The sequence below is a fragment of the Canis aureus genome, chromosome 2 (assembly GCF_053574225.1).
Source record: "Canis aureus isolate CA01 chromosome 2, VMU_Caureus_v.1.0, whole genome shotgun sequence".
Classification (NCBI taxonomy): domain Eukaryota; kingdom Metazoa; phylum Chordata; class Mammalia; order Carnivora; family Canidae; genus Canis; species Canis aureus.
The window spans coordinates 1,460,365-1,472,026 of record NC_135612.1 but is presented as its reverse complement, the minus strand read 5'-3'; the positions used below and the strand labels follow the sequence as shown (position 1 = coordinate 1,472,026).

General features: G+C 49.2%; 1 long non-coding RNA gene across 8 annotated transcripts in view; it reads left to right on the top strand.

The window, feature by feature from the left end:
* The first annotated feature begins 140 nt into the window (after window positions 1–140).
* LOC144291795 (uncharacterized) overlaps window positions 141–11,662 on the top strand; it is a 71,277-nt gene continuing 59,755 nt past the window's right edge. Inside the window, exons 1-8 of one of the 8 annotated variants that reach the window (XR_013359338.1) lie at window positions 141–177; window positions 1,476–1,550; window positions 2,284–2,400; window positions 3,516–3,648; window positions 4,850–4,925; window positions 5,312–5,409; window positions 5,807–5,969; window positions 6,880–11,237. This is a non-coding gene — a long non-coding RNA (uncharacterized LOC144291795). Of the gene's footprint in view, window positions 178–197; window positions 544–1,475; window positions 1,551–2,283; window positions 2,401–3,515; window positions 3,649–4,849; window positions 4,926–5,311; window positions 5,410–5,787; window positions 5,970–6,879; window positions 11,238–11,662 lie in introns of those variants that run through there. The other 7 variants (XR_013359344.1, XR_013359346.1, XR_013359331.1 and 4 more) reach the window with 7 other exon arrangements.

Genomic DNA, 11,662 nt, shown 5'->3' with positions numbered 1-11,662 from the left:
TCTCGAGGGGAGGAGGGCCTAGTTCCTCCGCAGAGCGCACCCGAAGGGCCTGCGGCAGAAGTTGGCGGGGCAACGTGTGTTGGCTTGGATTGGCTGGCGCGGGGCGTGCGGGGCGCTGATTGGCGGGCGCGGGGCGTGCGGAGCGCTGATTGGCCGCTGGGGATGGAATGATTTATGGTGCGTGGGCCGGCGGGAGGCGGCGGGGCTGCGGCGTGCGGGCTGAGGGGCCGGGGCTCGGCGGCCCCCGGCTGCCCTCGAGGACGCAGCAGGGAGGGGAGGTCGGCGGTGACTGGCGACGCCGGCCTGCCTGCGGAGGCGGCGGGGCCGGGCTCCGGGACCCACGGTGCGGTAAAGAGGAGGCGCCGGGCCGGGACGACGGTGCCCCCGCCTCCCGCCGGTTCCCCCGCCGCCGCCGCCGCGTCACGAGGCACACAGTCGCGCTGCGAATCCGCCTTCGGCCGGACGGTAGTCCTCCCAGGAGGGAGACGAGGAGCCCCCGAGGAAACCGAGCCCGCGGGGCGGCAGGGGGCGGGGGAGCGGCAGGTGGGGCGGCGGCAGGTTGGGGGAGCGGCAGGTGGGGGCGGGGGGGCGGTGGCAGGTAGGGGCGGGGGGCGGCGGCAGGTTGGGGGAGCGGCAGGTGGGGGCGGGGGCGGCAGCAGGTAGGGGCGAGGGGCGGCGGCAGGTTGGGGGAGCTGCAGGGGGGGCGGGGGGGCGGTAGCAGGTAGAGGCGGGGGGCGGCGGCAGGTTGGGGGAGCGGCAGGTGGGGGCGGGGGCGGCAGCAGGTAGGGGCGAGGGGCGGCGGCAGGTTGGGGGAGCGGCAGGTGGGGGTGGGGGGGCGGCAGCAGGTAGGGGCGGGGGGCGGCGGCAGGTTGGGGGAGCGGCAGGTTGGGGGCGGGGGGGCGGTAGCAGGTAGGGGCGGGGGGCGGCGGCAGGTTGGGGGAGCGGCAGGTGGGGGCGGGGGCGGCAGCAGGTAGGGGCGAGGGGCGGGGGGAGGCGGCAGGTTGGGGGAGCGGCAGGTGGGGGCGGGGGGGCGGTAGCAGGTAGGGGCGGGGGGGGCGGCGGCAGGTTGGGGGAGCGGCAGGTGGGGGCGGGGGGGGCGGTAGCAGGTAGGGGCGAGGGGCGGGGGGAGGCGGCAGGTTGGGGGAGCGGCAGGTGGGGGCGGGGGGGCGGCAGCAGGTAGGGGCGAGGGGCGGGGGGAGGCGGCAGGTTGGGGGAGCGGCAGGTGGGGGCGGGGGGGCGGTAGCAGGTAGGGGCGGGGGGGCGGCGGCAGGTTGGGGGAGCGGCAGGTGGGGGCGGGGGGGGCGGCAGCAGGTGGGGGGAGCAGCAGGGGTGGGAGCGGCACGTGGGGGCGAGGCGGGGCGGTGGCAGGTGGGGGGGGCGGCGGCAGGGGGGGGGCGGCAGGTGGCTGTCGGCTGCTCGCCTGACGGGTCCTGGCTTTTGAGTGCTACCCATGAAGAAAGAGTTCTGTTTTCTAGGATGTCCGGTTTGCGACCTAAGCGCCAGAGCATGCAGTGCCGCGCGGTGAGCCCTGCTGCTACGTGCAATGACAAGTAAGTACGCATAAATCGTTAGATTAATGTCACTAAAAGAATCACCAAACACCACTTGCTAGTTCTTATTGGCAGATTTTAAAATCTTACTGTCAAAGCTCACGTCATCCATAAAAGGAATAATTTGGCTGGTGGTTACTTTTCCATTACTTCACATGTAGTCATCTGTAAGACTCAGCCACCTTGGGGGGAGGCTCTTAAGTAGACTGAGCGCTGCACGTAGTGTGAGACCTTCTACAAAGCACTTTTCCACACCATCCGAGGTCATTACGCAGATATGTTTGCAAATAAGGCCACAATAATTAGTCAATCATAGCAAGCAGGTGAGGCCTGGGCACAGCTCCTAAGGCAGATTTACTTAATTTCTGAGTAGCTGAGCAGGTCTGCTGGGCTCCAACACCAGAACTCTTCACCCCCCTGCAAACCTTGGCATGTGTTTCACGACTTTCCAGTGGGCACGTGTGCGCGGCAGTGAGGACCAGAAAGAAAAGACGGAGAGACCTGATCCTTGCCAGCAAGGTGTACGCAGTGTCATGGGACAGAGGAGCAAGTTCTCAACAAATAGAAAATGAGAGTCTCTTGCTGTTAGGATTCAGCTGGGAACGTGTTGCTCAGCAGCTCTGCAGTCCTCTCACAGAACCTAATAGAACAACAACAACAACAACAACAAAAAACTAGTAGAACATGTTTAAAACAAAATTAACCTGGCTTTTGTTGTGATTTTCTTGCTTAGAAAGAAGCCAGAGGTCATTAAAAGCCATCCTATATAGCACAGAAAGCAGAACTGCAGGCTCAGGAAAAAGAACATAATATCATCTGTGGCTATTATGGATGGCGCACTGTGGACAAGGTAAGCATTTTACACATAGTAACTCGTTTAATCCTGATAACGGCCCTGTGGGGTTTGTACATTTATTACTGTACTCACGAGAGCACAGCCATATATAAGGCCACAGACAAGTCCCTCCTCCAAGTAGTTTGAAAATGGGGAAATAACCTATCTAGAGTTCAAGTATAAAAGAGACATAATGTATTTGACCAGCTTTATGGAAGGTCGCCCTAACGTAACAAAACAGCTTCCCTGCCAAGCCCTGATTGAAATCAGACTGAATATATATTTATATATATTTTATTCCTAAGAAACAGGCAGAGACACGGAGGGAGGGAGGCGAGGGAGAAGGAGATGCCCTGTGGGGAGCCCAATGCGGAACTCGATCCTGGGACCCCGGGGTCATGCCCTGAGCCCCAAGCAGACACTCAGCTCAACCACTGAGCCACCCAGGTGTCCCCAGACTGAATATATTAATGTATCCAAAGAAAGAATTTTCAAAAAGAAAAAAAAGTGCAAAAACACCGAAATACATTCACAATTTCTTACCAAGAGGCAGTAAATCTAGAAGTAAAACAAAAGACACAAGAACACACATGCACAAATACCCCTAACTACTTGAAAATTAAAAGAAATTCTGCCTTCCAAATTCTTCAATTAAAATTAAATCAAATATTAAATACTGTAGAATATTAATAATACTTAAAATATTAATAAATGTTAATAGAAATAAAACCCTGATACATCAAAGCCAGGAAAATATGACAAATTCTATGCTTAGACAACTTGACTCTGGAAAATTCATAGCCTTAATTCAATTCAAATATTTATTAAATGCCTGCTGCAGGAAAACTGTTGAAACTGGGGCAGTTTATAAAGTGACCCTCAGCCAATTCCAGAGCTGGATTTAATCCTGAACCTTTTATTTATATAATCGAGTAACTTTGTTTTTCTTTTTAAGTCAGTTTGAGTTGACTTCTTTCATTTAGAATGAAAGAGCCTTACTGAAACTAATATTACACTTATATATTAACTAGCTGGAATTTAAAAGCTTTTAAAAAAATGGAATGAAAGAGAATTTAGAGACTTGAGGGCACCTTTTCCCCTGCAACACTTTCTTCCTTTGTTTTATCCAGCCATGGCCCTGAGCCTGGTGAAAACAGGGAGGAGACACCCTAGTGGCAGCTGTTCAGGAAGGAGGGACGTGCAATGTTGCAGCTCTGGGGAGGTAAACAGCAGCTCCTGCCCTTCGCTGGAGAAACGTATGCTGTAAGCCACTTATATGTAGGTTGGGAAAATAAACATCTGGCAATTAAATCTATTTTCTCTGATATCGCAAGTATCTCAAACACCCAAGCCTGTGTTTAATCCAATTTCCTTCAGGCCAAGCTGTATTTTCTACCTTAGTTTCCATGAAATTCTCCTACATCCTTTCCCTAAGCTGCCTTTACGTCTTTTGAGTGGGTTTCTGTTTCTTGTAATCAATCCCTGACTCTCATCAAAGGGCAAGGCTTGGCCCATCCCCTCATGGAGACTTTTACATGCTGGAACAAATGAATTCACATCAACCATGGTGCCAACTGCACGCTCTTGTCAAGGAAAGAGGCAGAAGACTTTGGACAAATTACCAAACATAACCCAGTCTTGGTTTCCTCACCTATAATATGGGATTGAGAATATGTCCCTGGCAGGGTACTTATAGGTGTTTGAGCCAGTGGCTGTGAGGCTGGCACGGCCTGTGGCCCTGCATGGGCAGCGGGGGCTGGGAGGAAATCCTGGGTGAAAGTACGAGTGCAGGCTCGGAGCAGAGGTCCCTGAGACTCTCCTGCACTTGCAACATGGGAGGCAACCTGAAAATACAGACATCATGCCCTCTCCTGAAACCACTAAATCTGTCTTTTTTTTTTTTTTTTTTTTTTTTTTTTTTTTAATCTAAATCTGTCTTTGAGGGACTAGTTAGGAGTGTGACCTGAATGAGCCCCGCCTGGATGACGTCACTTAGCTAATCTAAGAACAGTCTCGCTGGAGTTCAAGAATTAGAACTCCAGAAAAGAAAAAGAATCAAGGTTTGTGGGTGAAGATAGCAGGCCCGAGGGATAGCCAGCTGGTCAGAATCAGTGGGCCAAATACTGAAGTATCCATGCTATTTATTTTTGTTGCTTAGATTTTGGGCTCCACTGTTTTGTGCTTCTGCTCTATTCGTTCAAGCTTTATGCTCTCGTTTGTTTTCAAAAATACGTGCACTGGGGCGCTTGGGTAGCTCAGCTGGTTAGGCATCTGACCCACGATTTCAGCTCAGGTTACGATCTCAGGATTGTGAAATTGAGCCCCCTGGCAGGCTCCGGGATGGGCGCGGAACCTGCTTAGGATTCTCTCTCCCTTTTGCTCTGCCCTTCCACCCCCGCTCTAAAACAAAAACCAAAACAACAAACACCCCGTGCACTTAAAAAAAAAATTTTTTTTTTTTAAGCTCTAGGCTCAATGTGGGGCTTGAACTCAGGACCCTGAGATCAAGAGTCATATACTCTTCTGACTGAGCCCACCAGGTAGCGCCAAAATACATACACTTTTAAGTAAGTTTAGGGCAACTGAATGGTAAAACTCACTAGCCCAATGTAGGTAAAATATGCATGTTAGGAGACCATAGTTAAAAGAAAAACAAATAAGCAAAACTTGGAATTTTCCCTGAATATATCAACATTTTACCTGAACATATCAAAATATTCAGATGAAAATGAAAACCAGTTAATAATGTTGTGATGAGCACTGGGGGTAGTAAGTGATGACTCATTAAATACAACATCCGAAAGCAGTTTTACCCCATATATTAACTATTTAGAATTTAAATAAAACCTTGAAACAAACAAACCCCCCTCAACATTGTGATGATCATAAAGTGTGTGAGTAGCTGATACCAATTTCTCTGTTGCAGGGAGCGTCTCTGGAAGGCTTGTTACAGCCCAGGCACTGCTCTGAGAGCCTCTTACCATGACCCCCATCTTGCGTGTTAGGAAACTGTAGCGTAGAAAGGTGAAGTAATCGTCCTGAGGTCACACAGCTGATGAGTGACACAAGTCAGATGTGCTTGCTGTGCTCCTTGTCACTGTGCTGAGTGCCACTCCCCCTTAGTACAAAAGCTACAAAGGGCAGGTCAGCAGTAGAATCTCCATCCGGGTGTGGGAGGCCGCGGTAGGTAGGTCACAGTAAGTACCAGGTGTGACCAAGTACATATAGTAACTTTGTTTTTCTTTTTTAAGTCAGTTTGAGTTGACTTCTTTCATTTAGAATGAAAGAGCCTTACTGAAACTAATATTACACTTATATATTAACTAGCTGGAATTTAAAAGCTTTTAAAAAAATGACACAGCAGGCTGTGTCATTATGAGGATGGTTACTGAAGTTAAATAGTGTGTTTGCGTCGGTTCAGGAGAACACTGACACACGACCGGACAGTGAAACCACGCAGAGGGAAGCGCTGTCGCAAACACCAGCAGTTGGGCTGAGTGTGTGTAGTGTGTGAAGGAAAGGACTCCCCACCCACGGGGAGGAGAGGATTGCCAGCTAGTTCCACAGCTGAAGTGATCAACAAGGTACTTCTGATGAACTCTCTCTTAATAATTTTTTTTAATTTAATTAAAAAAAGTTTTTTATTTATCATTTATGTAAACTCTACCTTCAACATGGGGTTTGAACTCACAACCCCAAGATCAAGAGTTGTGTGTTCTGCCGACAAGCCAGCTGGGCGCCCCTGAATTTGTTTTCATTTATTTCATGCAATTCTCTAACACACAAGGGTTGGCAAATGACGGTCCGTGTGCCAAATTAGGTCCCCCGTCTTTTTTTGTAAATATAGTTTTGTCAGAACCGATGCACTCTCATCATCAGTGTGCTGTCTGTGGCTCCCTTCACACTATAGTGTCCAGATTGAGAAACCTCAACAGACACGATGTGGCCCCCAAAGCTGACTATACTATCTGACCTTTCAGAGAAAAAATTTACTGACCTCTGCCCTAAAACATATTTCACAAATCTAGATTTAAAACTCAATTTTGTAAAAAGATAGCAATGAAGCTCGAAACACGTCCGAGAGCGCTTATTTCCTTGGATCATGGGTGTCCGAAGACATGGGGAGGTCAGACCACCTGAAAAAGAACAAAGTGTAAGAGACGTGGATTGATCCAGAACTGGATTCCCAGTTACAAGGTCAATTACTTCCGCAGAGAATGAATTGTGTTAACCAGAAGGTTACGGGTGAAGGTATTCAGAGAACACTATATTGCGCTTGAACCAATAGAAGTACAAAATAATTGTGCCAGTGTTTGCCTTTTACAAACCTGATCTGATATTTCTTATTGCCTGCACATTTTCTCTAAGAGGGAGCTTGTTTTCACATACTTGTCGACTATGAAGAGCCCCGTCTATGTCAGAAGGAACTCTAAAATATTTATATGCATGGTCTGATGACCTGTGCTTTGTCTCCTTCCCCCTTTTCTTGCGCAGGAATGGAGCCCTTGATATTTAGCCGGGTGCATCACAGCCCAGAACAAGAGTCATTTCTGAGCCACTCCGAGAACCAGAGCTCTGAACTACTTGGATCCTGCCCATCCATGTAGTTGGCAGAGATTCGTAAGGTGGAAGTCGTGCTTGCACTGCCTCCGCGATGCTACCGCGGGTTTCTGTTTCCCAGTCCCCTGCCCCAGAACAAAACTGCTTTATGATTTCGGTGGCTTTCCAGTGGCTATAGGACCATCTGCATGGGCGGCCTCAGTCTGTTGGGCTGTTCTCAAAGGAGTCCTTGACTGTTTCTTCAGTCCTCCCACTGGTCCTCGAAGCCATAACCAAACCTGTGCTAAATCCCGTTCTGATTTAACTAGCTAAAGTGAATTCTGTTTCCAGCAAGTGAGCTCTGACCATACAAAGTTTGGAATTTAGACGTGGGCTGCTGCCCTAAAAGATATTAACGGACACTTCCTTGATTTAGCAGTCCAAGCAGCTGGTGACAAGGGCAGGTCTAACAGTGTGGGAGGCTGGAGACCCTCGTCATTGGGCGTCCGAGTATTTGATAGATGGTCACCTACAGGGCCCTGCGGGGCAGATTGCATATTGCGGGAGCCTCTAGTGGCAGGTTCAAGGGTGGACAACTTCATAATGCTGTAGGCTGGTTGCTTCTGCTACTTTCAGCGAAGTTTTACCAGAGAAAGATGAACTACATGTACATCTGCAAAAATAAATGAAAAGAATGTGTCTGTTAAGGAAAGGACAGCAATCTAAAGCTCCAGCAGAGTATCTCACCTGCGGCAGGGAAGCCAAAATATTTGTGACCCTAATAATTTGGTGCCTTGCAGTGTTGAAAAAGCCAGTTGTGTCTGTACTTTCTCACTTAAGAATTATAAGAGTTTGCTCTGGGCAGCCATGGTGGCGCAGCGGTTTGGTGCCGCCTGCAGTCTGGGGTGTGATCCTGGAGACCTGGGATCGAGTCCCAATCCGGGTCCCTGCATGGAGCCTGCTTCTCCCCCTCCCTCTGCCTGTGTCTCTGCCTCTCTCTGTGTGTCTATGAATAAATAAATAAAATCTTTAAAAAAAAAAAAAGTTTGCTCTGAAGGAGTGAGCACTGTCGCCCCAACTATTTACAAGCACCTCCCAAAAAAGCATTGGGAGCTGGACGTGAGAACCGGCCCAGCAGCGGAGAGGAGGCTGGGGTGTTGCCCTCCCCCGCAGGAGCCTCGTTTCAGCACATGGTGGTGGCCACCTGCACTAATTTGCTAGGGCTGCTCTCACAAAGTAGTGCAAACGGAGTGGCTTGATCAGAATTTGTTGTCTTACATTTTAGAGGCTAGAAGTTCAAGGTCAAGGCATCAGCCGGGTTGGTTTCTTCTGAGAGCAGTAAGGAAAAATCTGTCCCATGGCTCTCCCCTAGCTTCTGGTGCTTTACTGGCAACCTCTGGCATTCCCTGGCTTGTGGATGCATCACTGAGATCTCTACCTTCCTCTTCACGTGACCTTCTCCATGTATCCACGTCTGTGTCCAAATGTCCCCTTTTTACCAGACCAGTCATCCTGAACCAGGGCTCACACCCTAATGATGTCCTTTTAACTTGTCTCCAAATTGATTGTCTCCAAATAAGGTCACATTCTGACGTACTGGGGGGTCAAGATTCAAGCATGTCTTTTTTGGGAGGGACATAATTCAACCGTAAACACCATTAAGTCAAAAAGAGGCTGTGCACATCATAGCAGCTCATAATTAAAACTAGGTCTTCAGATTTTAATATCTATTTAAATTTAATATAATTTAGATAATATATAATTAACTTTAATATCTTGTATATTTGTATATACTGCCTAGATTAGTTCTTTGGGTTCTTGATGAGTTCTAGATGTCCCTATAGCTATTGGAGATATTCTCACACTGGAAGCCTATCGAGTTGAGGAGGAAGCTCTTTGCCGCAGAAACGGTCACCCTGGCTTGCCAGAGCTTGGCTGTCAGCACAAAGCAAACCTAAGTAGCCATACCTGCTACCTAGCCTCCTGCCGCAGAAAAAAAAGCAGGATGTGGAAGTTTTACAGCCTCCAGAAAGGAAGCCTCTCCAATGGTCAGTTCAGATGCGGTCACAGAGTCTCCCGGGTAAGGAGGAGCCTCCAAGAGAACAAAGCCAGGGGTCATGGACACGAGAGAGGAGCCAGAGGCCAACCTGGAAAATTGCAACTAAGTCTAGCCAGGGCCAAGGGCCCGGAGACTCCCACCGGGCACTATTTTTCTGCACTTTCTGTTATAGCCGTCCTGTTCCTACTCTGCCTCTGGGTGGTGCGCACCTCTGTGCCTGTGTGTGGCTGTCGTTGGACACACGGGGTAACTCACCTGGCACTTCCTGGGTCACTTGTGCACCGATGGCCGCATCTGGACTTGTTGGGGAGGACTTGGAATCGCTCAGAGGCCCTGGCCTTGAACAGGTGCAGTCTCCAATGGGACTTGGAGGTCTTCCCTCGTAGATAAGCCACGAATTACTCTGGGGAAAAGGGCGTTTGCGGGTCTCAGAGATAAAAACAGATGGCCCACGGCAGATGCTAGCCGTCCTCCAGTGCTGCTCTCCCCCTTTCTCTTAATCTTTGGCGGTGGAACCTGTGATTTTTTACTGGCGCACAAGAGCCTCCGAATAAAGGCTATGTCCAAGCCTCCCGCGCAGCTGTGGCTCAGCTATGAGGCAGTTCTCGCCAGTCAGGTCTGTGTTGAGCTATCGGATGGCGGGAGGCCGTGGAGGAGGCCGTGGAGGAGGCTGAGGAGGCCGGACACAGCGCTGCCTGTGGTAGCACCCCGGGGGAGGCGGCCTTGGCGAGCCTGGTGGAGGCCAAGGGCTTTTACAGCCACAGCCTCCCAAAAGGCAGGTACGTCCCATTTTCCAGTGTGAGGCGCGAATCTGTGTTCCGGAGCAAATTCCTTTTGTATGTAAACGAGCAGAGAGATCGTGTTTACTGCAGCTGAACGTGTTCAATACTGATTGAAATTTTATTTTTCTCATTTTATGGATGAACAGACTAAGGCTTAGGGCCGGGAATAAGCCAGCAAACCTGCTCTCTGTGGGGAAGGAAGAGCCCCGTTTGTGGCATTTGCAGCATCTGTGCTACCGTGGCGAGTGTGAGGCTCGAAGGGTTTAAACACTTGTAGGCAAAAGTCCTGAACATTGAACAACTGGCTCCCATTAGCTGCCTCCTGCTCCAAGCCGACGCTACTTGGAGAACGTAACTGTCCCCAGGAACCACATCAGCAAGTATTCAATAAAAAGATTAAAAATATGTGGTACTTATTCTGCCTGAAAAATCATTATGCCTTGTTGAGAGCATTTGGGGCTGCACCTCAGTATTGAACAGAATTTACAGCACATGGTAGGTTCCGCGTCTTCAGAGACTTCGCTAGGGAGCTTTGCGGCGGTAGTGGAGAAGGACAGAGTATCTAAAAGCTTTTGGTAGAATTTGGATGGGCAGTCATTGCCATTATTGTTACATGCACGGGACAAAAGGGATTTAAACAGCCTGAAACTGTCAAAGTGGCAGATGGGACTTAAGAAGGGAGGGAAATAATTCATAAATTGGTATGTGGAAAGTTGATGCTCCTTAATCAAAACTGCAGTTTGGTCTCACGTCACACCTGTCAGAAAGGCTAGACTCAGCAACACAAGAAACACAGGTGTTGGAGACGATGTGAGAAAGGGGAGCCCTCCTGCACTGTTGGTGGGAACGCAAACGGGCGCAGCCACTCTGGAGAACGGTGTGGAGGCTCCTCAAGAAGTTGCAAATAGAGCCACTGTAGGGTACAGAAATCACACTACTGGGTGTTTACCCAAAGGATACAAAAACAGTAATTCAAAGGGATACATGGACCCCTGTGTTCACTGCAGCATGATTTACAATGGCCAAGATACAGAAGCAGCCCAAGTGTCCATCGATTAATGAATGGATGAAGATGAGCATAATGGAACACACACACACACTGGATTATTATTCAGCCATTTAAAAAAAGAATGAAATCTTGCCATTTGCAATGACACAAATGGACCTGAAGAGTATTATGCTAAGTGAAATAAGTCCAAAAGACAAACACCATATGATTTTACTCATATGTGGAATTTAAGAAACAAAACAAATGAGCAAAGGGTGAAAAAAGATGCAAAGCAAGAAATAGACTCCTAAATGCCCCTGCTGGTTACCAGAGTGGGGTGGGGGTGGGATGGGAGTGAAACAGGTGGTGGGGATGAGGAGAGAGCAGTTGCTGTGATGAGCACCGGGTGATGTGGGGAAGTGTAGAATCACTGTACTGTATGTGTGAAACTAATATTACACTGAATGTTAAGTAACTGGAATTTTTTTTTTTAATTTTTTATTTATTTATGATAGTCACAGAGAGAGAGAGAGAGGCAGAGACACAGGCAGAGGGAGAAGCAGGCTCCATGCACCGGGAGCCCGATGTGGGATTCGATCCCGGGTCTCCAGGATCGCGCCCTGGGCCAAAGGCAGGCACCAAACCGTTGCGCCACCCAGGGATCCCAAGTAACTGGAATTTAAATAAAAACTTAAAAAAAATAAAGTTTGTGCTTCTTGACTCCTATGGGATTGAGTTGGTGGATGAGGTATTAATACAACTGACCTACTCAAAAACTCCAGGAGACCACATGGTGAATGGAAATGGGTTTTCTTCAAGCACATTTTGACAATCGTGTTGCTTTTTGACCTTAAGTGAGCACCAAAAAAAAACTGATAATGTACTTGTTTTTCAGGAGGTTGGTGAGGA